At 39.6% G+C, this 21800-nt stretch overlaps 1 protein-coding gene and 1 long non-coding RNA gene across 8 annotated transcripts in view; one reads left to right on the forward strand and one right to left on the reverse strand.

The window, feature by feature from the left end:
* Window positions 1-21203, reverse strand: part of LOC149167595 (uncharacterized) — a 191438-nt gene extending 170235 nt beyond the window's left edge. The window contains exon 1 of the long non-coding RNA XR_016260947.1: window positions 20150-21203. This is a non-coding gene — a long non-coding RNA (uncharacterized LOC149167595). The remainder of the gene's footprint in view (window positions 1-20149) is intronic.
* LOC149167594 (uncharacterized) overlaps window positions 1-21800 on the forward strand; it is a 355654-nt gene that overhangs the window by 318633 nt on the left and 15221 nt on the right. The gene's annotated exons all lie outside the window — the stretch shown is intronic.

Here is a 21800-nt window from a genome sequence, read left to right on the forward strand (position 1 = left end):
TTTCTAGTTCTATGTTGTCGAATTTTGCAGGCTAAATATGGCCCATTTTTTCCCAAATTTATCTTAGGTTTGCCATTTTTCTTAGTTGCAAATTTTTTTTAATTGGTAGATTTTTTTCTTTTGCAAATTTCTAATATTTCTAGCCACCATGCCTCCAAAAGCTAAGTACATTGCATGGGCTCATTGTGATGTGATTGATGGAAAAATAATATGCAAATTTTGCAATAAATCTATTGGAGATGGGGGTTTTTGTGAAAATTCCTACACCGGAATCCCTACTGCAACAAACTGATGTTACTTCTCCTACTTGATTAAATCATACAAATTATTTACTATCTTCTACGGTAAATTTTGAAGTAAATACATCTGCAGCCTTCACTTAATATATTTGCGGAAACAAAATACTGAGCAAGAAAGAACAATGCAACACATAGGACACAGTTATTTTTGCACAAATAGTCCCCGGAAAAACCCAATGTGGGAAAACTAATGCAGTAGCTCTGAGGGTTTTTATTATTATGCTGGAGAAAATTATGAGTACAAATCTAGGATGCTCAGCTAGCAATCCTTTACAGAGAAAATACTAGACAAAAGACTGGTGAAATGGTCTCATAATGTCACTGGAGAATCAGTGACTGATCCTTCAGCTCTGGAGACTCTGCGTGGCTTCTGTGCAGAACTGTGTCACCCTGGGCAGCTTCTGTGTTACCCTTCCTAGGTATTATGATGCCTCTCTTCTCTGGATCCTCTGCTGGTTGAGAAATCGACTTTCTTGCCTCGCAGACTCACACCCTGGCTTCCGGCAACTGAACTCCGAATTCCCTCAACAAAAACTCGACTTCCTCTCACTGACTGCACTGCCTCTGCGTCAACACTGCATAGGCCAAGGTCAGCTTTCCTCTAGACGTCTTTTTGTCCTCTCTCTGCCTTGTACTCTCCGGAAATTCCTTCTCTCAGATTTTCACTGCCCCTCTGCTGCAAGATCTCCTCAATCGATTTTCCTCCTGAGAACTTCTCATCTCAGAAACTCGATTTTCTCAATCTCTCTATGTTTTCCAAATAACCCTCAAGTCTCTTATTATATCTTCCTGTTGGGCAACCAACGACCTAAATTAAAACATAATCAAAGGCTCAGCTTGATTTGACTTGATTCGTGGCTTTTTCTAGAAGTTTCACCCTTGATTAGATTAATACCCATTAATATTTTTATTTTCCTAAGTTTAGACTTAGGAACCCCATTAAAAATATTAATTATTTTAATAAAATCACTTTTGGGTGGAATTTCCCAAAACGCTTTCTAGGTTCTTTTGAATACCTGTGCCCAAGCATCCTTGCAAAATTTGAGGCTTAGAGCACATTCGATGCTACCCCAAAAACTACAGGTATTCTCAAGTTGAAACAACACTTGGTTGGTATAAGAGGCCAAGTAAAGCCATGTGATGCACCAAAGGAAGTAATAGGTCCCGTTAAGGCAGAATACCTTGCCAGGTTTGAGAAGTTTGAGGAGAATAAGGCTAGGGAGAAGGCTATCCAAGAAGAAATTGCAAGGAAGAAGGAAATTTTACAAGCCATGAAAGATGGTGGGTATGATGATTTTGAGATTCAAGACTCCTCTTCTATCCCTTCCACAAATGATCTTTTTCACTATGTTCCTCCTACTCTTGGGTTTTATCATCAAGGCCAACAATCTAAAGGAAAAAGGAGGATGAACATCCAAAGTTATTTCTCAACCTCTACCATCACTGCCTCTATTAATCCCACTTCCTCCCAACCAAGTCTAACTCAACATCAACCCACTTTGGATGACCATTGGAGAAAGCAATGAAAATAATCTTCTTTCCAATACATTGCTAAATGGTGGTATGATGTTGATATCTCATTTAATGTTGTCTGCTCACCTTATTACCCAACTATGTGGGACTTCAAAGGGCTTCAAAGCCCCTCTTGTGCATGACTTGAGGGGAGCTCTTTTGCAAAAAGAGATTTGTTCCATTGATGAGTATTTGGCTAAGTATAGAGAGTCATCTCTCAAAATAGGTTGTTCCATCATGTCAAATAGATGGACCAATGGAAAGAACTGCACTATCATTAATTTCCTTGTTTCTTGCCCTCAAGGAACCATTTTTTTTAGATCAATTGATACATTTGATAATGTGAAGGATGAAAACCTTCTATTTGAGCTTTTGGATGATATTATTTAGGCAGTGGGGGAGCATAATGTTGTGTAGGTCATCACAGATAATGTCTCAACCTATGTTCTTGCTAGAAAGATGCTAGAGTCCAAATATAATACCATATTTTGGATTTCATGTGTTGCACATTGCATAGACCTCATGCTTGAGGACATATGCAAAGTGGAGTGCGTAAAAAAATTGTAGAGCATGCCAAGTGCATCAAAAAATACATTTACAACCACTCATGGATATTGAGCCTAATGAAGAAAAACACTGGGGGCAAAGAGCTTGTTAGGCCTGCAATTACAAGATTTACAACTCACTTCCTTACGTTGCAATGTGTCAATTCTCAACAAAAAAACTTTCTGAAAATGTTTTCTTCTAATGAATGGACTTCATCTCAGTGGGCTTGTAGACAAGATGACAAAGACACCAAAAAGAAATTTTTTGACAGTTATTTTTAGAAAAGGTCTGCAGAGCTTGTGAAACATTAGAGAAATCTTGAGGTCTAAAATGGGCCTCCTAAGGAATATTATAAAATAATAGTGGAAATAATAAAATAAGTTTAGATGGCATCATCAAATTTTAGAGGAAAAAAAAGAAAAACTTTTTTTCAACTTATTTCCCTATGATTTAACTCAAATTTCGAGCAAGATCACTTGTTGGATGCGGAATTTAATTCCTCATCTAAAGAGTACCCATGTTGCATACTTTTGATGGACCCTGCAACCTGAAAAATGAGAAATACATGAAAAAACGTGATTGCAATCATGTTTTTCATTTATTTCTCATTTTTCATGTCGCTAGGTCCATCGAATATATGTGTAAGGTTTCTAATTAACAAAATTTAATGACATTGTGCTAAAAAAAGGACCTAATTTTCCAATAGTAGAATTTAACAAGACCTTTATTCAAATTAACCAGAGAACTCAAAATCTAATTATTCATTTGACAATAGTTACTTGAAATTCAGTCTGATGGTGTTTTTGGTGGTTGTTGTTCTCGTTTCTGTTACTCAAAATGGCCAAAACCTCCCTGCCAAATTGGGCACAATCTCAGTACGTAGCTCCAAAGTACTTCAAAATTGAAGCACTCTGGCCCGCGTGCCCAAAAGCTTCAAGAACAACCAAGACTTTGTTTCCTTCTACCTGTGACTCTCTTCGAAATTCCTACTGTGCAATAAAATTTTCCTCAAAGGTCAAGAACTTCTTAGAACCAAGGAAAAACGTTCCTTTGACTCCAGAGAGAACACTAACAGTGGCTGCAAACACTATGACAACCAACGAAGAGCATTTCTCCATCCTTTGAAACCCCCCCCCTTCCTTTTTCATCTCCTCTTTTCTTATACACCAACCCTTCCACCATCTGAAGGTCCTGATTAATCAAATTTGTTCTTCCTGGTTTTCTGTCAATCATAGGTGGAGTGAATTTCAACTCCCACCTTGCTCTTTCATTTCTTAGAGGCAGTCATGTTTGAGTGGTGGACTTGATTTATTTCATTCATGAGAATCATATATGTTTTTTAGCCATTTAATTTCGTAATGTTTTTATTGAACATATATGGGATTGACTTATTTGAAAAGATAATGTCATATGTATTTTCCATTATTTTTATTTAGGTTCTTTTTAATATATATATATATAAAAGTTCTTTTAGTTATTATAATTAAAATTCCCTTTTATTTCGTATAATCCATCATATTAACTTTATTTTTGGAATCATATATTATGATGATGGTACACATGTCAGGTACCTCATTTGATATAATCATTATATTCTAGTGCGCTAGATATTTATTTAAAAACCAATTCATTATCTTATATTACCTATTATGTATATTACTGCAGTGCATGCGATGCATGCATATGTAGCGATCATATGCATGCTAATATTCACATTATGTTTGTAATTGTAGGTGGGTCATTACAATATGCAACATGGGTATTTGTTGGATGAGGAATTAAATTGTGCATCCAACGAGTGCTCTATTGAGTAACACTGTAGGGAGATAAGTCGAAAATACAAGTTGAAAAAATAGTTTTTTCATTTTTTTATTTTTAATCTTTTTACCTTTTTACTCCAAAAATGGTGAATCACCCCCATGGTTGACATTATCATCTTGAATCCTATTGGTTCTTATAAAGTTGATTTTGGTTGTACACTTTGTTTTGAGGCTTGTTGTCGCTTAGATTGTACAAGCACGGCACAACAAATCAGGGCGGGGGTTGTCACTCTGATCCCCGACCTCTCCGCTCTACCTGTCTCCCAACAACAGGCTATGAGGGGTAGTCTTTATGGAAGATTGAAATGAAAGACAAGTTGTCAGCCAACGAGTCTGGGAGACGCAATTGAATGGCCTAGCCCCATGGTTGATTTTAGTAAGTTTCAAAGGATTGGATTAAATTATCAATGAGACCAATGCCTTATGGAGTCAACTAACTTGCTTTTAGATCAATTAAAGACCAAGTAATCGGATGAACAACCATCGCTTGAATGAATGACAATCTTATATGCTATGCAAATCCTAAGACCTAGGTGTGATGTAAGAATCTTGGTTATTTTTTATTAAATGCCTATTCTAGGTGTGTCCTTCCTCTTAACTATTTTGGAACTAGTCTCTAGAGTAGGTTGTGGGATAGAAGCCAACGAGAAGCAAGAAGAGGCTTCATTAACGATATCTCCCCCTGTGTTCTAACCACCCGATGCCTCCGGCACTACAGAGACTGTGACTCTAACGACTGCAAGGTCACTGTGTTAACGACTAAAGAGGTGTTAAGTCCCTCAAGCTAAATTAAGAAAGGTTGTCCTATTGTCTATCAACCAAGCTTATGCATGGAGGTAGGTTATTAAAATGCAAGACTATTCTTAGAATGAGATGCAAGGGTTATGAGTGCCTCTTGAGTTAGGTTGTTTAATATTCTCTAAGTACTTAGTGTTGAATATCTTATAACAATAGTACTTATCAATGACTTGAAAAACAATCTTAAAACAAGACAAAGTGCTCATTGGTACAAGTACCAAGAAGACATCCACAACAAGCAATTGCTCAATTTCACAACGATTCACCAATATAGAGTTCTGAATTAGATATCCACTTAAACCATGAACAATAAATGACAATTAGAGTAACTATCCACTTAGAATACTTAATCAATGATTCAATATGAGATGCCACAATTATCCAAAAGAGACAATGAGATTGCAAATGTTCTTAGCCAATATTCTTCACCAATTAGTCTCTTTTATGTTAACAAGATATGAAATTAGATTCACCAATCTTCATGCTTAAGAATCACTTAGATCTTTAATGAAATTATCATTCACAAGTAGCTATTAATCGATGAAACAAGAATGATAATAACGAGAGCACCATTCACCAAGGTTCTTATGTCGGTGTGTGATGGAAACAATCATACTTCAACGACAAGTAATGTGACTTAGATCATTCATGAAACAACATACCACGTAAGATTTAAAGTACCTTTAGAGATTGAGTTTACTAGATAAGGATTAGGAACTTATTGAAATTACACAAAACAACAAGGTGTTAGTGCCTCAACAAAGAAACTCAGTTTGATACTAACAATACTAATACAGCATGAATGAGTCTAAGCACTTTATGTTACATATAATTAATTTTTTGCACAGCAGTATGAAAACTTTAGCTTATAAGACCTTTAGATGTAAAATAAGATACGAAATGCAAGTGAAAAACCACTTTGCCAAGACCAATTTCAAGAATGAGTTAAGCTCTCTATCCCTGTTATGATTTCAGACTTTAGAATATGCTCAAAACAGAGATGACAGTCATTACAAATGTATGAAAATTGCCCAAACCATGAATGCCAAATATGCTCAAATGACTTATCAATGCATGAGATACTTTGCCAAATTTATTTTATGTCACTTAGATAAGTATTTTATCACTATTAGGAAAATATTGGATTGTTGTAAGGAAACAGTCAGCTATTAGGGCTAAAAGAGAGCAAACCAGTGATTATGTTTGCTTGCCCAGAAATCTTTTAGTGAACTATACTTACTGCAATCATAAGCATCAGCTCAAGAAATTCCTTGTGTGCCCCTGCAATCATAAAATTTCATCTCCAAGGAAACATGAGACCTCTGCAAAATGAATTGATAGTGCCCAGAAATCACTGTCAACGTAAGATAGGCCTGAAACGAGGGTTAGCAGAATGGCAGAGAAGGCTAAAAGGGAAATGATGAGGGATCAATGCCTTGGGAGGACAGCGAAGAGAGTGAGAAGGCCCTTTCGGGACTGCGGCATGTCACAGAGGGAAAAGGAAGGTTTGTCGTGAGGCAGAGGGAAGTCAAGCGAGGAGGGATAAGCCCACAGTAAGGAGGAGAAGGCTGCGACAGAGTTTACGAGGGCAGGAGGAAGAGGAATAAGGGCAGCCGTGAGGGTTTTAAGGCCTGTAAGGCCACGACCTGAGGAAGAAAGGCTAGAGGGGCCAGCGGCAGGGGAAATGGAGGTCCCTAGGCCTCACGCTAAGGAGAAAAAAGGCAGCGGATTACTGGAGGAGCAAAATGAGACCATGGCAAGGGCAGATCAGCCAAGACCAGGCCTCAGAGGCCTCAAAATTTTGGATCTCTGCAAAACCCCAAACAGATTAGCCCAAAAAATACTTGACCTCAAAAAATTTACCTCTTTAGGCCAGCATTTCTCTTCCTTGGCTGAGCGTTCAGATTCTGGCATATGGGTGTGGTAGATCTAAGCTCAAAGAAAGCATAGGTATGCCAAAACCCCTTGCGGCCCCTTTCCTTGGTGAAACACTGACCAAAATATTGTGAAAACCCTCAAAACCCTAGTTGAATGGGTGAGAAACTTCAGATTTCAAAATAGCTCATCCTTTCTTCAGATCTGTGGATTTTCACCTGCAAAGGAATTTTATGTACAAGATTCTAGCAACTAAATCTTAGATCTAGACAACCGATGTTAGAATTATACAAGATATGTGCAAAAAAAGTCAGATCTATACATGGGTTAGAAAATTATTTTACAAAAAAAATTTACTCTACAAAAATAATTTACAAGTTATGTACAAATATACAATGCTTGAAAGATCTTTGAAGAAAAACAAATTATGATAATTTGACAATGGCTTGATATATCTCGGAAAATAGATGTTAACCATAGACTTAGCAAAGTAAGAAAATCACATAAAATATTCAAAGCCCAAACAAGGTCGGGATGTGCCCGCAGTCTATGAACTTGGAGCCCAAGAGTCAGGGAACTTGCAAACTTTATATGTTTTCTTAAGAAAAATCGTTAGAATATACAATGAATCGGATCACCTAAGATAAGTTCAAAACTTACCAATAGAATGTTCTTATCATCTACAAATGAAATAACAATCTAGATAATATTGAATCACAATATAGGAAAGCACATACCCAGCACATACCACAAATCAATGAGACAAAGACACCATGAATTGTACCCCAAAGTCTTTTATTATGAGATTCAAACGTTCCCAGCAGAACAATGGCTTTACACTAGTGTCACAAAATTACATTGAGACTAGAGTCACTATCCTTATATTGAATAGAAACAAAATGTCTTTTATTTATAGAGAAATCCCCCAAGTGGAAAATAATGGCTAGTTGGCTTGATCTGTAAAATTAATCTCGATCATTGATAAATCTTTGATCAACTTTTAATTTTTGCTGTCGAAAATATTTATTTTTGAGGAATTTTCGAATTTCTCATAAAATCTATTTTTTATTAGTTCAAAAATAATTATTTTAAACTAATTTCCTCAAAAATTTGATTGACTTAACCACCAAGGTCCAAGGGTCCAATTTTTTTTTAAATTTCCAGTATTACCTTAGTAGGAGATCTCCAAAAATTAAAATTTTTTAGACCCACGAATTTTTCCACTTTGAGAAATTGATTTCTCTAACATTTTAATTTTGACTCTAAATTAATTAATTTTTTAGCTTAATATTTAATTTAATTAATTAATTGACTCGTGAAGGGATTATTTATTTTTCCACCCTCAAATATTTTAGCCATGGTGTCTAAGTATGAGGGACCATGCACCAAAATATTTTTTACATAAGATTTTATAAATTCAACCCTCAAAGGGGGAATACCCGTTTGTTATAGACCGTCATAAATTTTACTCAATTTTGTGACACAATATGATCTAGTAGACCAAATGATTTGTAATAAAATAATTTAGCCAATTAGCTTAAATTATTCCCAAATCACTTTTACAATCGACTCGACTAAAACACTAGGACGCATCTAAAACCTTGATGATAAATTCCACCTTAGCTTTGGGGTGAGGCTAGAGGGGAAAACTCTATCGATCATCCATGTTTAGAAACATAGATAATCAGTGAGACGAAAAACCTCCTAGGATGAAATTTGTCGAGAAAATCATAGGCTTACCTAGGTTGTTACATAATTAACGGTCATACTAGCATCATTTACTTACAAATTTGCAAAATGGGTTTACAATGACATAAGAACTGTTGGCTAACGATTTTGAAAAGAATTCCTTCAAGTCTTTGGATCTTGCTTCTTTGGAATGTTGAAAAAATGGGTGCAACATTTGGCTCCATATGGGGACACGTTGCTTCGATGGAGCAATGTGAGAATCCAAAATCCTGTATCCAAGAAAACAAAATTTCATCAAATAGATATTCATTCAAAATCGAAATCATCATGCCTATATAGAATATTTGCTGGAATAGAAAAAATCTACTCTATCAAACTGAAAAGTAAAGACATAAAACATAAGTGCATAAAAAAAAAAACTAACTAACGACAGAAATGAAAGGGAGTAGGGTTAGAGATACTATACAAAAAATGCCCTATGGCATCAAATGTCTTAAACATAATGCATACTATGTTGATTTGGGGTAGCATCGGATGTGCTCTAGCCATGAAAAATGGTGGAGAAACTAAAGCACATGAGATCTCCAATACCCATAAATGGTTTGAGCAGATTCTAAACAGTTTGAGAGATATTGAAATAATTAATATTTTTAATAGAGTCCCTAAGTTTAAACTTAGGGAAAATAAAATATTAATGTGAATTAATATAAAAATGTGTTAGAAGGGTCCAAAAGTCATGGATCAAGCCAGAGTTAATCTCAGCGGTTGATTAGGGATTTAATCTCGTCCGTTGAATTGTCAACGAGAAAAGCATAAAAGGAGGCTTGAGGGTCACTTGGAGAACACACCGAGTTGATCAAGATTTCGATTTTCTGGGGTAGGGTTTGCTAAGAAAATCGAAAGTGTGATCAGAGTTGTAGCTGAGGGGCAATGAATACAAAAGTAGAGAGGCAGAGATAGTACCAGGAGGATCAACGCAGCAATGGGGAGAGAGGGATGCAGAGCTAGCCAGAGGTTCACGTAGAGCTAGCCAGGGCTCACGCAGAGGCAGCCAGGAGCTGTGCAGTGCCTCAAAGAGCCAGCATGGGTGACACAAAGACTCTAAGGGTTGACGCAGGGTGAGCTAGGGTGAAGTTGGGCCAGAAAGGGCTAACGCAGTCCCTAGAGGCTGACGCTGGGGTTTTTCGTGGGGCAGATTGGAGTTGGGAGCTGTCGGAGTGTTTATCCGGGGTTTCAGCTAGAACATCTGTCTCCGACTGAGAGGTACTACAGCTGAGATTATTCTCTGTTGGGTGAGCCAATTTTGACACCCAAATTGTATTCTGAAACTACTTAATAATTAAAACCCTTAGATAGTTGCATCAGTTTTCCCGCATTGGGTTTTTCCGGGAACATTGGTCCAAAAACAACGGTGTCACTTGTGTGCTTGTTTTGTTTCCTTCAATTGATGTTATGTAATGTATTGAGCATGTACTTGTATTTATTTTCAGTATTTACATGGTAAGTAACTTGTTAATTAACCAGAACAAGTAGGCAGAAATAAATCAAAAAAGTACATGAAGGGTTTTGAACAGTTAGACTTAGAAATTCCAATATGGTATGTGAGCGTGGTTGCAGATCACAGAAGAACTGAGGACATCAGTCGAGCAAAGCAGCAGTAGCAAAAAACAATTGTCCCGAATGACAGAAGTTGTTCCTAGCAGAGAAGCAGCAAGGACGGGGTGACGTAGTGCCTGCGTCATCAAGTTTGAGTCGGGAAGAGGATCAACACAGTGGCAAAGAGGGGCAGACTCAACCTACGCAGTGCCTGGTCATCTTTCTCAGTCAGGAAGGATTGACGCCCGTGGCCAGGAGGTGCGGATTTTGCTGGTGTCAGGATTGCACAAAGCCTAGAAGCTCTAAACTTCAGTTTGTAGGGGCTTAGGTGGCTGTGGGTAAGTTGCAGAGTGAAGCTAGTGGGGTACTGTAGTCAGAACAGTATCTAACAGGGTAAAACCAAGGAGGATGGAGTTGTTGCCGAGGATTTCTAGCCAAGAAATCCAGATCAGTGGTGCAACTGCACTAAGGATCGGAGTGGGGGCATCTTGACATTGGCAAAGGGGTTTCCAGGAGGGAAATCGAGGCTCAGAGGGAGTTACACAGAGAACTTCCAGAAGGGAAGTAGAAGAGCAGCGAGATGGCAATGAACGGAGTAAGAGACCAGGACAGGCTGGATGGAGCCTCAAACTTCGTAGTCTAGAAGGCCGGAATCTTGTCCATTCTAAACAGGAATCGTGTCAAGCACTTCGCCTTGAAGACGATAGTGATCCCAGTTGACCCAGCTAAGAACGACAAGTACGAGAAGGCAATGGTGAGGGCCAAGAGCATCATCCTTGATAGGTTCAAGGACCATGTAGTACCACATATTGCCGAAAAGGACACGACAAATGAGATGTGGGAGGCCCTAAAGAAATTGTACCAGCATACTTCTGTGCAGAGAAGGATGCTACTAGAAAATCAGTTGCGGTCATACCAGATGCAGAAGGGAGAACAGATCGACACCTTCCTCGGTCGATTGAAGGAGATCTGGGATCAGCTGACTTCCATAGGGGCCACGCCGGATCAAGAATTGATGGTGAGAACAACCTTGAACGTAGTCTCTGAAGACTGGGAGGTGTTTGTCCAGAGCATACTGGGCAGGGCGACCCTTCCAAATTGGGAGGAAATGTGGGCGGCTCTTCGCCAAGAAGAGATCAGAAGGCTAAGCAAGGCAGGAAGCAACGACAAGGGGATCAAAATCAAGAAGGAGAAAGAGAAGGACGCTACCCTAGCATCTGAGGGAAAGCAGGAGAAATGGAAGAAGGACCTCTCCAAGGTCAAATGCTTCAACTGTGGGGCACTGGGTCACTGTGCGAGCCAGTGTCCAGAGGAAGAAGAGCAAACGAGAGGCTTCCGAGACCAAGGTTGCGCCAGCAATGGCGGAGAAGGAAGTGGAGACCGACGATGACTGTGTCATGAGTGCTCACACACCACTTGAGTGGAAGTGGGGAGACATCGAGCTGTAGTCAGACGGACTATAGACAATGAGGGGCGGGATCCTTGAGGTACCCAACCTCTTGGATTATACCTGGCTACAGAAGCCCCAAAGAGGAGTAGCAGTACTGGCGGATGTCAGTAGAGACGGATGCAGATGGAGCGTCAGAGGGAGCTATAGTGCAGGATTCCCATGACAACATGAGGCAATAGTGCGAGATGCATAGAGTTGTTGCAGCAGCGCAGAGGTCAAAGAGGGAGCACTTGTCAATGATAGAGGGAGTTTCAGCATCGAGGGTGTCTCTAACCTGACAAAGATGTCAGAGTTGGGAGATCAGTTACTTACTTCTTAGTAATTGAGTTGCAGTACAATAGTTAGCAATGGTAGTATTATGGGAAGCACAATGCAGCATGATGAGGGGGATTGCAGTGCAGATGCAGTAGTGGCAGTGGCAGTGGCAGTGGCAGGGCCATGGATAGTAGCAGGGATGCAGAGGAAGTTGTTGTACAGATGAAATAGTGGCAGTGACAGGGCCATGGGTAGCAGTACATGATGCAGCAGTGCAGAGGATGTTAAGCAGCAGGCTTAGCATCAGCACAGGGACCGATGTCAGATGATCCAGGTGATACTCAGTGAGGAGTATTACTAGAGCACAATCCTCGCTAAGAGAGAGTGTTGATTTGGGGTAGCATCAGATGTGCTCTAGTCGCGAATATTAGTGGAGAGGCTAAAGCATGTGAGATCTCCAATACCTAGAAATGGTTTGGGCAGATCCTAAACAGTTTGGGAGATATTAAAATAATTAATATTTTTAATAGAGCCCCTAAGTCTAAACTTAAGGAAAATAAAATATTAATGTGAATTAAAATAAAATTGTGTTAGAAGGGTCCAAAAGTCATGGATCAAGCCAGAGTTAATCTTAGTTGTTGATTAGGGACTTAATCTCGGTCGTTGAATTGTCAACGAGAAAAGTATAAAAGGAGGCTTGAGGGTCACTTGGAGAACACACCGAGTTGATCAAGATTTCAATTCTTTGGGGCAGGGTTTGCTAAGGAAGTGGAAAGAGTGATCAGAGTTGCAGCTGAGGGGCAGTGAATATAGAAGCAGAAAAGCAGAGATATTACCAGGAGGATCAACGCAGAAGCCGGGAGAGAGGGACGCAGTGCCAGCCAGAGGTTCACACAGAGCCAGCCAGGAGTTGCACAATGCCTTAGAGAGCCAGTGTGGGTGATGCAGATGCTCTAAGGGTTGATGCAGTGCCTCCAGAGGCTGACACAGGGCGAGCTAGGGAGAAAGGGCTGACGCAGTCCCTAGAGGCTGACGTCTGGGTTTTTCGTGGGGTAGATTGGAGTTGGGAGCTGTCGGAGTGTTTATCCAGGGTTTCAACCAGAACATCTGTCTCCGACTGAGAGGTACTACTGCCGAGATTATTCTCTTTTGGGTGAGTCGTTTTTGGCACCCAGATTGTATTCTGAAACCGATTTTCCCACATTGGGTTTTTCTGAGGACATTGGTCCAAAAACAACGGTGTCACTTGTGTGCTTGTTTTGTTTCCTTCAGTTGATGATCTGTAATGTGTTGAGCATATACTTGTATTTATTTTTAGTATTTACATGGTAAATAACTTGTTAATTAACCAGAACAGGTAGGTAGAAATAAATCAGAAAAGTACATGAAGGGTTTCTAACAGATAGACTTAGAAATTCCAACATACTGAGCATCTGTCAACTTTCCGGCAAGTTTGTGGGTGCTTCTCGGATGTGCCATGCCCGATCCTACATATCGAAAGACTCTGTCTTATCTGAATATCGAGTTGCTCTCGGCCATCAAATGCATCAAACCTCTTCCTTCTTTTCTTCCACTTTTTACGTTTTCTTTCGGCAGGATGTGATGTTGATGATGATGTGGTCGGCGCACAACTTCATTTTTGATCTGAAAAAACGCTCATATGGAAAATTTGGAACGTCCAAGACTTTTGTGACATCCTCTTCTTTATTTTCATGACCCTGCTCTGTCAAAGCCAATTGATCAATCCTGCAAGTATCAATCTAATTTCCTTCATATTCCTTCCTACCTAGATCATCTGTATTTAACCATTTCTCAATGGAGTCAATGAATTCTTCATAATAAGATGAAGGTTGTTTCAACTGTTAATTTATGGTATGTTCTATGCTTAGTGCAATTTACTTCAATTTCTTCTTATTAGCCCAATGCCAATTTCATTGTTTAGCAATCACATTAACATAAAGTAAAATGTTGATAGAACATAAATAAATCGACAGAAGACAAGCCAAGACAAGAGACACCAGATGTGGTAGCTAGCCAGGGACAAACTGGGGAAACCCTTTGATCAATTCTTTTATAATCTTCAACAATTCAGCAGAGGGAGAGAAATAGTACAAATATACAATTTTGTAATTTTATGACAGCAGTAGCAAAACCCTAACCTGCAAAGTCAAAGTTGATCAAACAAGTCAGAATTGACCTCCAATCAACTTGGTCAATATCCCAGTCAACTCGGCCTCCAACAGCAAGAAGAGGCAGCCCAAAAACAGTGCAAAAAACTCAGTCAAATGAAGGTCAACAGAAGTCAACCTGCAGCCAGCAATTAGGGCAGTCAACGCTGGTCAAACTTGAGGTCAGATTGCCTTGGTTTGTGTGCCAAAATCTGTGGCCTGCCTAGGAGAGACATCCACACCAAAACCACAGTCCAAGAAAGGTCCACGCTGGTCAATGTTGGTCAAAGAGACTTTCTACATCCCTGGTCAAACTCAATCAACGCAGTCAAACATTCTTGCGTCCTCCTTCCCACGTGAGAGAGATGCTGCTCCTTGTGTGTACCCAATCAAATAAGGAGAGAGAGAAGAATGTAAGATGAGATGAGATGAGTGAATAATGCCACAAGGTAACTTGTATTTATATGAATCGTTGAGGATGTGTGCCACACATTTTGTTGTTGGCCGACCTTGACAAATTGTCAAGTAAATACAAATAAATTCATATCTCCATAAATACATGTCGGAATCGGATGATCGTTAGATCAATCCTACACCTCTTGACGAGAGGAATCCAAGAAAAATATCAGCTGCCATAAATAAGATGACCCACATGGAGTTTGGCCCTAGTTGCCAATTTTAACATCAATGAACTGCGAGGCTTGTGCTCTGGACCCTCTGGTTGGACCTGTGATTCTTCCATTATTTGCAGCTTATTTTATAGAGTGATATGCTTAATTCTCATAACATTCATTTGATTAGCATGTTCATCCTTTATAGCATTGATTTCCCTGGTATGATTTTCCTCCATGGTCTCCATCATGTCCTAAAAGGTGATTCTTTGATTATACTTAGTAACTTCCATTACTTGTAACCTGTTCTGAAGAGATATTTAATTGGCATTCATGTCCTTTATCAATTTATCATGATTTTCTTGAATAGAACTCATTTCCTCCTTATGATTTGCTTCCATGATTTTTAGCTCCTCATCATGTTTTTCTTCTATGGCTAACAATTTGGTGTACATGGCTCTCATATCCTCGATACGATGCTTATCATTTTCCTTTTCATCATCAATATTATTTTGATCCTTCGTCCCTGCCATTCACTATCGTGGATTCTTCTCGCAACGACACAAGTGGATTCATCATGAGAATGGTCACAATGTCTGCAATATGGCACATTTTCTTGACACCTTTCTATGATATTTGGGTCCTTCATAGGATCACTTTCATCCTTATTCATAGTATTAGAGGCACTAGGTGAATCCTTTTGATCCCCATATCTATTTTTGAAATCATTGATGATAGCTTGTAAGGAATCAAAAGAACTGTCAGGAAAATCACAAAACCAATGTCTAGCATCACCTTCCAAAGAAAGGACAAAGACTTGCACCTTCACATCCTCATGATTGTATGCAATTCCATGATCATATCTTGCCAGAAAAGTGGTGAACTGTCAGGAAAATCACAGAACCAATTTCCAGCATCACCTTCCAAAGAAAGGACAAAGACTTGCATCTTCACATCCTCATGATTGTATGCAGTTCCATGATCATATCTTGCCAGAAAAGTGGTGAACCTTTTAATGTCATATGTAGCAATGGTTGCATCATTACCCGTGAAAGAAGGTAATCTGTTAATAGCCCTTTCTAGAATATCATGAGGAATGTTAGTAAAACGCAAAGGGGCAAACAAGTCATCCATGATGACTTGCTTCAAGGGAAAAAGAAGCCAATGGATGTTGGAGAAAGAGATCCTTGTTCAAAAAAAACAAGAGATCCACAAGAAGCGAGCTTCTAGTAGAAATTCTTGTAAAAAATGAAATAAGTGGAGTCACCACTTGAACATGAATCTAACTCAAAGATCCAAAAGGCAAAACCGAAAAGTTAGTCAGAGAGAAGCAAATGGATATCAAGGAGGAGGGCTTCCTGTCTAAGAAAAATGGATGCTTACTAGAATGTAATTTGTTCAACCAAGTTCTGAGAGTGAGTTTGACCAAACTACTAGGGTTTCCTCTAGTGTAAGCCTTTGTGAATAAATGAATTAATGGAGTCGCCACCCAAACAGGAAACCAACCGAAAAGTCTAGGTGCTAAAAGTGCGGATAAAGAATATGAAAAGATTAGCAAGAGGAAAAATGATAAGGTGACGAAAAAATGAAGAGATGTAATATCCCAAACGGGATATTTTGCTAATTATGCAGAAATTTAACTCAACCAAAATTTCACCATAGAGTTATCATTCAATTAACAGAAGATTGCCATGTAAAATAAAACAAAGAGAGCACTGTAATCCAATAACATTATGAACAGGAAAATTCTCAACTTTTATTATAATGGATAAACTGGGGTTTACATGTTGATACAACCCATATAGCTGAGATAGAATTGGCTTCAAGAATCTACTCCAATGATGTGTTGGCCTTCCAAAAACAAACTGAAATGTCACTGCTAATCTCTCCTGTGAATTATGGAAGAATTCACCAAGGGGAGATGGGTACTCGCCGAATCTCACTCAATCACCCGAGGGTTTTCGTCCTGGGGCTACCAATGAAGTAGGGAATCAGGTTCTCAACCTCTCATACAAGAAAAAATACCAAATCCAAGATGTCCTCTAATGGCCTCTTCCTCCTCTTTTATAAATCTGATGAACCCCTCTAAAACCTCCTATTTTATTATTATTTTAATCATTAAGCACATTTCCCTCTTTTAACCCAATTAAAATATTCTTTTTAATGTGGGAAAATGGTAAATTGGCCACCATGCCTCCTCAAGTCACTGAAAATCACGTCTAACTATCCCATCCTATATATCTGTTCATTCTGGTTCCAACAAGCTATTACACTAAGGTGTTCCGTCAAGTATTGTTCTCGGAATGCCACCTTAAACATAATTAATTTAGTGAGGCCCAATAATAACCATGTTTCTGGAAAGTGGTCGAAATGCAACGGAACGAAAGACAAACTATGCAAATGATGGAATATGCCAAGTGAATGCCATCGTATCCCACAGAACTCCTCAAAACCCCATGAAACATCTCCAAAAGCCCCTGGGCTCGCTGATGAAGTAAACTTGCACCTGTGACCTATCTGCCTCCAACCCTAAAAGTCCATCCTAACCATGCCATAAGGAACACCAGAAAAAGGAACATCACAAATTCTCCTACCCCAAGATTGTTTGCCCTCAAGCAATCCAAACTTGTGGACCAATCTGGTGGCCCAATGCAACTGAGACCCAATGCCCGGATCCCATACAAACCACTGGGTGATGCTATGTCTCTGTGTCAATCCACCATGAACAAACCCCTCAATGCTCGGATCCCAGACTAATCTCTGACTGTACCTATCATCAACAAATCCTCTTGTATCCAAATGCCACCAAGAATAAGCATCAATGTTCTACGGCTCTTGCTGCACTATAGTTCTGGCTATGAGTGTTGCTCTATTAATCGCATACCAACTCATCACCTCTCTCCAGTCCAACCCTTAGCATAGGCCAAGGTCAGTCACACTATGTAGATGGAAGCCCGAAGTGTTGGAAATTTGTTGGCCTACCTCCCACCGCTAACTGAAGCATGTAGTACTCCTCATGTCTAAGGGTCCCTGCTGCACTATGCTCCTGACTGAGAATATCATGCCACCAACAAGATACCAACTCATGATCTCCCGCCAATCCATCCTGGGGGAAGGATCAGATGCATGTGCACCTGTATATGGTGCAAGTCCACTATGTTGCACCATGCTCAACTCATGTAGCTCTACCCAATCAATCAACCAAATATGTCTAGGAATCCCTGCCTCTCTTCCTATAAGTGGGCAATCGTCCTGCACCCCCTATCTAATGTACTCCTGGAGAGGGTTGTTGCCTAGAAATACTGCAGCTTTGCTAACTGCGAGTGCATCCACCTGCACCTCGTCAATGGGAAGACCCAAAGATGGGGGCACCATTATCTCCAAAAGAACCTTCCTCATCTGACCGAAAACTCCATGCTCCACTCATCACCTGCAAAACTGTCCTTTCAGGTCCCAACGCCTCCTGATGACCCATGTATGCAAATACTACATCTACCCGCTCCTCACCAATGGTTGGGCCAAGGATGTCTGCTCATCCTCCTACATCATGGACTCAACATGAGCCCCCAACTGACTCTCCTAAGATGGCCCATTATGTGCACTATGCTCCATTATGTGTTGCTCATGCTGAATGGGAATAGGTCGTTGCTCATCAATTTCCTCTACCAAATATGGCTGCCTCTCTACGCTGTTGTCAACAACTCCCCCTGACTACTCACGCTCCTTAGAGGTGTCCTTGGACTTAACTATAAAAGAAGAATCCACATCCTAAATGTCAGAAGGAATCTCCTCCTGCTCTACCTTTGTCATCTCCTCAGTGTCACTCAAGCATGAGTGATCAGGTCCCTTGCAAATGAAGCAAAGTCCCTTCCTCCTCAGATTGTTTTTACTGCATGACCCACCAAACTTGAGCAGCTCCTCCCTGGTCAATTGTCTTCTGAATAGCCCAATGTTCTGCTCAACCAATCTTTTGACTAGTTAATAAGCAACAAGTGAGACCAACTGCTCTCTCCTCGAAATGGACAATAATCGAGACTGCAACTCTTGGCAAATGGCATCATGGCCTCTCATACACGACGATAAGATGGATTGCATTTGTGTTTTGACTGAGTCAGGATGATGTCTCCTAATGCTGAAAAAGCATTGGAACATTTGCAAAATCAAGTCATCACACTCTAGATCGAACATGACTTCATAGGTCTTAGTCATGGCCATAATTTCCAAAACCTGAAGCTTCTTCCCAAATGTAGAACCCATGGAGTTATCCAAGTCTTGTAAAGTTTCTACCATCAACTTGAAGACTCTCTTCATAACATCATCATTGTAAGGAGCTATAGGGGCAGTCAGCACCATGATGCTACTAAGACAAGAGGCAACTAGAAGTGTGACCCCTTCACAAGGGTACTCCAAAAACTTGGGTTGTATGAGAGCAAGCATAGTTGGTTTTAGAGCCCAAATTAGTTTCTTCCCTTCTAATTGGTTCACTTCAGAACGGAGTGCATCCAGTTCATCTAGTTTGAAATGGGCTTTCACTGTGACTCTCATGTGTTTCAGATTTGCCCCAAGTGCAAAGATTTTGTGTCTTATTTTCTACCCCTTCTGCACATCTCTCGGTTGTTCTTTATGAAGAATGGCATAGACCCCTTTTGAGAAGGCTCTGTTGTTTTGTTTTGGTTTTCGATCTGGATTGCAGTCCATTAATGTATTGTTGTGTTGATTTAAGTGGTGCTTTAAGTACTCCATTAGCATACAAGACTTTGACTAATAGCACAACAAAAGTATACAATGATAACCAACATACGTGTCATATGCCTCAACAATTTATTTGACACCTGCAGTATATAGACATTACAGTGCTCACTCAATAAGGACCCTGACTTTACACTTTGTCTTAGATCCTATAGCAATACAAGGTTGACCAAAAGTGTCAGATTTTGGCAGCTTTTACAGGTCACAAGAGTTCTTGCAAAAGTTTTATATTCTGGAGGAAATCAATGATTTTATTGACTTTTAGGAGGACAAGCACAGTGGATCTGGTGTAGCAATATAATCTATAGAAGTAACAATACAACTTTGATGCCCAACTATAGTAGTATGATGACCACTCTGGTGCCTTTGCATTCAGCCCATGTGTAATCCATGAATTGGTTACTAATGACAACTAAGATTCAGCTTAAGAGATTTCCTATGATCTGAAACTCAACCTCTTCTACTTTTGGACTGAATGATATAGGGAATGGTCAAGCCCAGATCAGATTAGGACAATTTTAACATCTGCATGAGAGCTCTCAGATAATCCCCAAAATATCGTTGACTGAGTTCTAAGATTACCGTAGGAATATTTTATTGTTTGCTTCACTTGAGGGTCTTGAAATAATATCCAAATCAACTCAGTGGGTGCAAGTACGATAGATAGCATCACCGATAGCCATAAACACTATTCTTTGCTAGCACGTAATTTCAGGAAATTACATAGTAGCATTTATGGACTTACAATTGCATCATTGCATTATCAAATAAAAGAACGAACCAGTGAATAGAAGAACTTGATAGTTACACTATCCAGAAGGCTCAGAACACAGATACTCCAACAAGGCTTCACATAGCTTTGAATCAGCTACAGCCGTATCCACGACCCTTTGAAGTGAAACTCAGCCAATCAATGATTGCGTCCTCCTTGAAGCCGGAACCTCTGTTATAGGGACACTCATATGACCAACGAGAGAGAAAAAACTCAATTCTGCACAAACAGTGACCTCGTTTCATTAAAGAGTACCCAGCAAATGTAATAAAGGCTCGTGGCCTCAACCTCCAAGGAGATATGCCTCTTTCAGCCCAAATCGGCCTCCAATAAGGGTGAACGCACAACTATCACAGGAAAGTGTTCTGCCTCTTTAAGATAATGACATCATGCCCAAAATTGCATTAAAAATTGCCTAGAAAATATAACGAAATCCAATCTTCAATTACTCCCTCCAAAGGATATATTCGCCCTTCAAAAATGCTCCCGGCCTTTCTCAGCAAGACTACACAGTCATCACAACACAATCATACTTCATTAATTGTGAATGTGCATGGCCAGCCTCAGAACGCAGTTCAACATCTCTAGTTCATGCAACCATTCGGCTTCTTCAATGTGCAATTCGATCCACGGTTTTGGTCTTCTGTAGAGACATGCAGCCTTTCTTTTCACAATAAAGAGTTAGCTCCCTTGAATCTAATTCGACTTTATGAAAAGTTAATAACTTTGGCTTTGATACAGCCTTAGCCAATGAAGAAAATACGACCCCCACCAGTCGCAGTTCGGCCTCCAAATGAGATACACACCTAGCAACAGTCTAACAGTGATGATAGTAGCTCAAACTCTCTCTGTGTAGTGCCAAACACCTCAACGCATGCGACCCCAACAGGATAATATGTCGTTTGGAAATGGTTTGACCTATCAAAAAGTTTGTACGACTCTCTGCAGATAAATGATCGGCCACAATAAAGAATTGTCGTCAATTAAAATTTCACTTGATTCTCCGCCCACACCAATAGTTTGGGGATTATCGTTCAATCAAATTTTCTCACGGCTCCTCTTACTGTCTTCACGACAAATTTGGCTTTGGAATTAAACAATCGCCTCAATCAAATTATTTGGACTTTCACGGCCCCACCTAATAACATTTGATTAATATAAAATGACACACCCCCTATGTGTTTTGGAAACATTTTCTTTAGTATCAAAATTAATTTGGCCAAATTTGTAGAGTGATTATTAAATAGAAGACAATATTGATAAAGAAAAACCTTTGGAAAATGGTCAGGACAATTCTTCTAAGAATTGTCAAATTAATGAGCAAATTAGAGAATTCGACACCTTGTGGAATCACTGCAGATAATCTGAAACCCCGCAGGCTAAGCCAAGACTAATGCTATGATACCACCGTAATATCCCAAATGAGATATTTTGCCAATTATGCAGGAATTTAACTCAACCAAAATTTCACCATAAAGTTATCATTTATTTAACGGAGGATTGCCATGTAAAATAAACAAACAGAGCATTGCAATCCAATAACACAATGAACAGGAAAATTCACAGCTTTTATTATAATGGATAAACTGTGGTTTACATGCTGATACAACCCATATAGCTGAGATAGAACTGGCGTCAAGAATCTGCTCCGATGTTGTGT

This window comes from Pinus tabuliformis, chromosome 5_1, assembly GCF_031772625.1.
Source record: "Pinus tabuliformis cultivar Carrire ecotype Pingquan chromosome 5_1, CPIR1, whole genome shotgun sequence".
NCBI lineage: Eukaryota > Viridiplantae > Streptophyta > Pinopsida > Pinales > Pinaceae > Pinus > Pinus tabuliformis.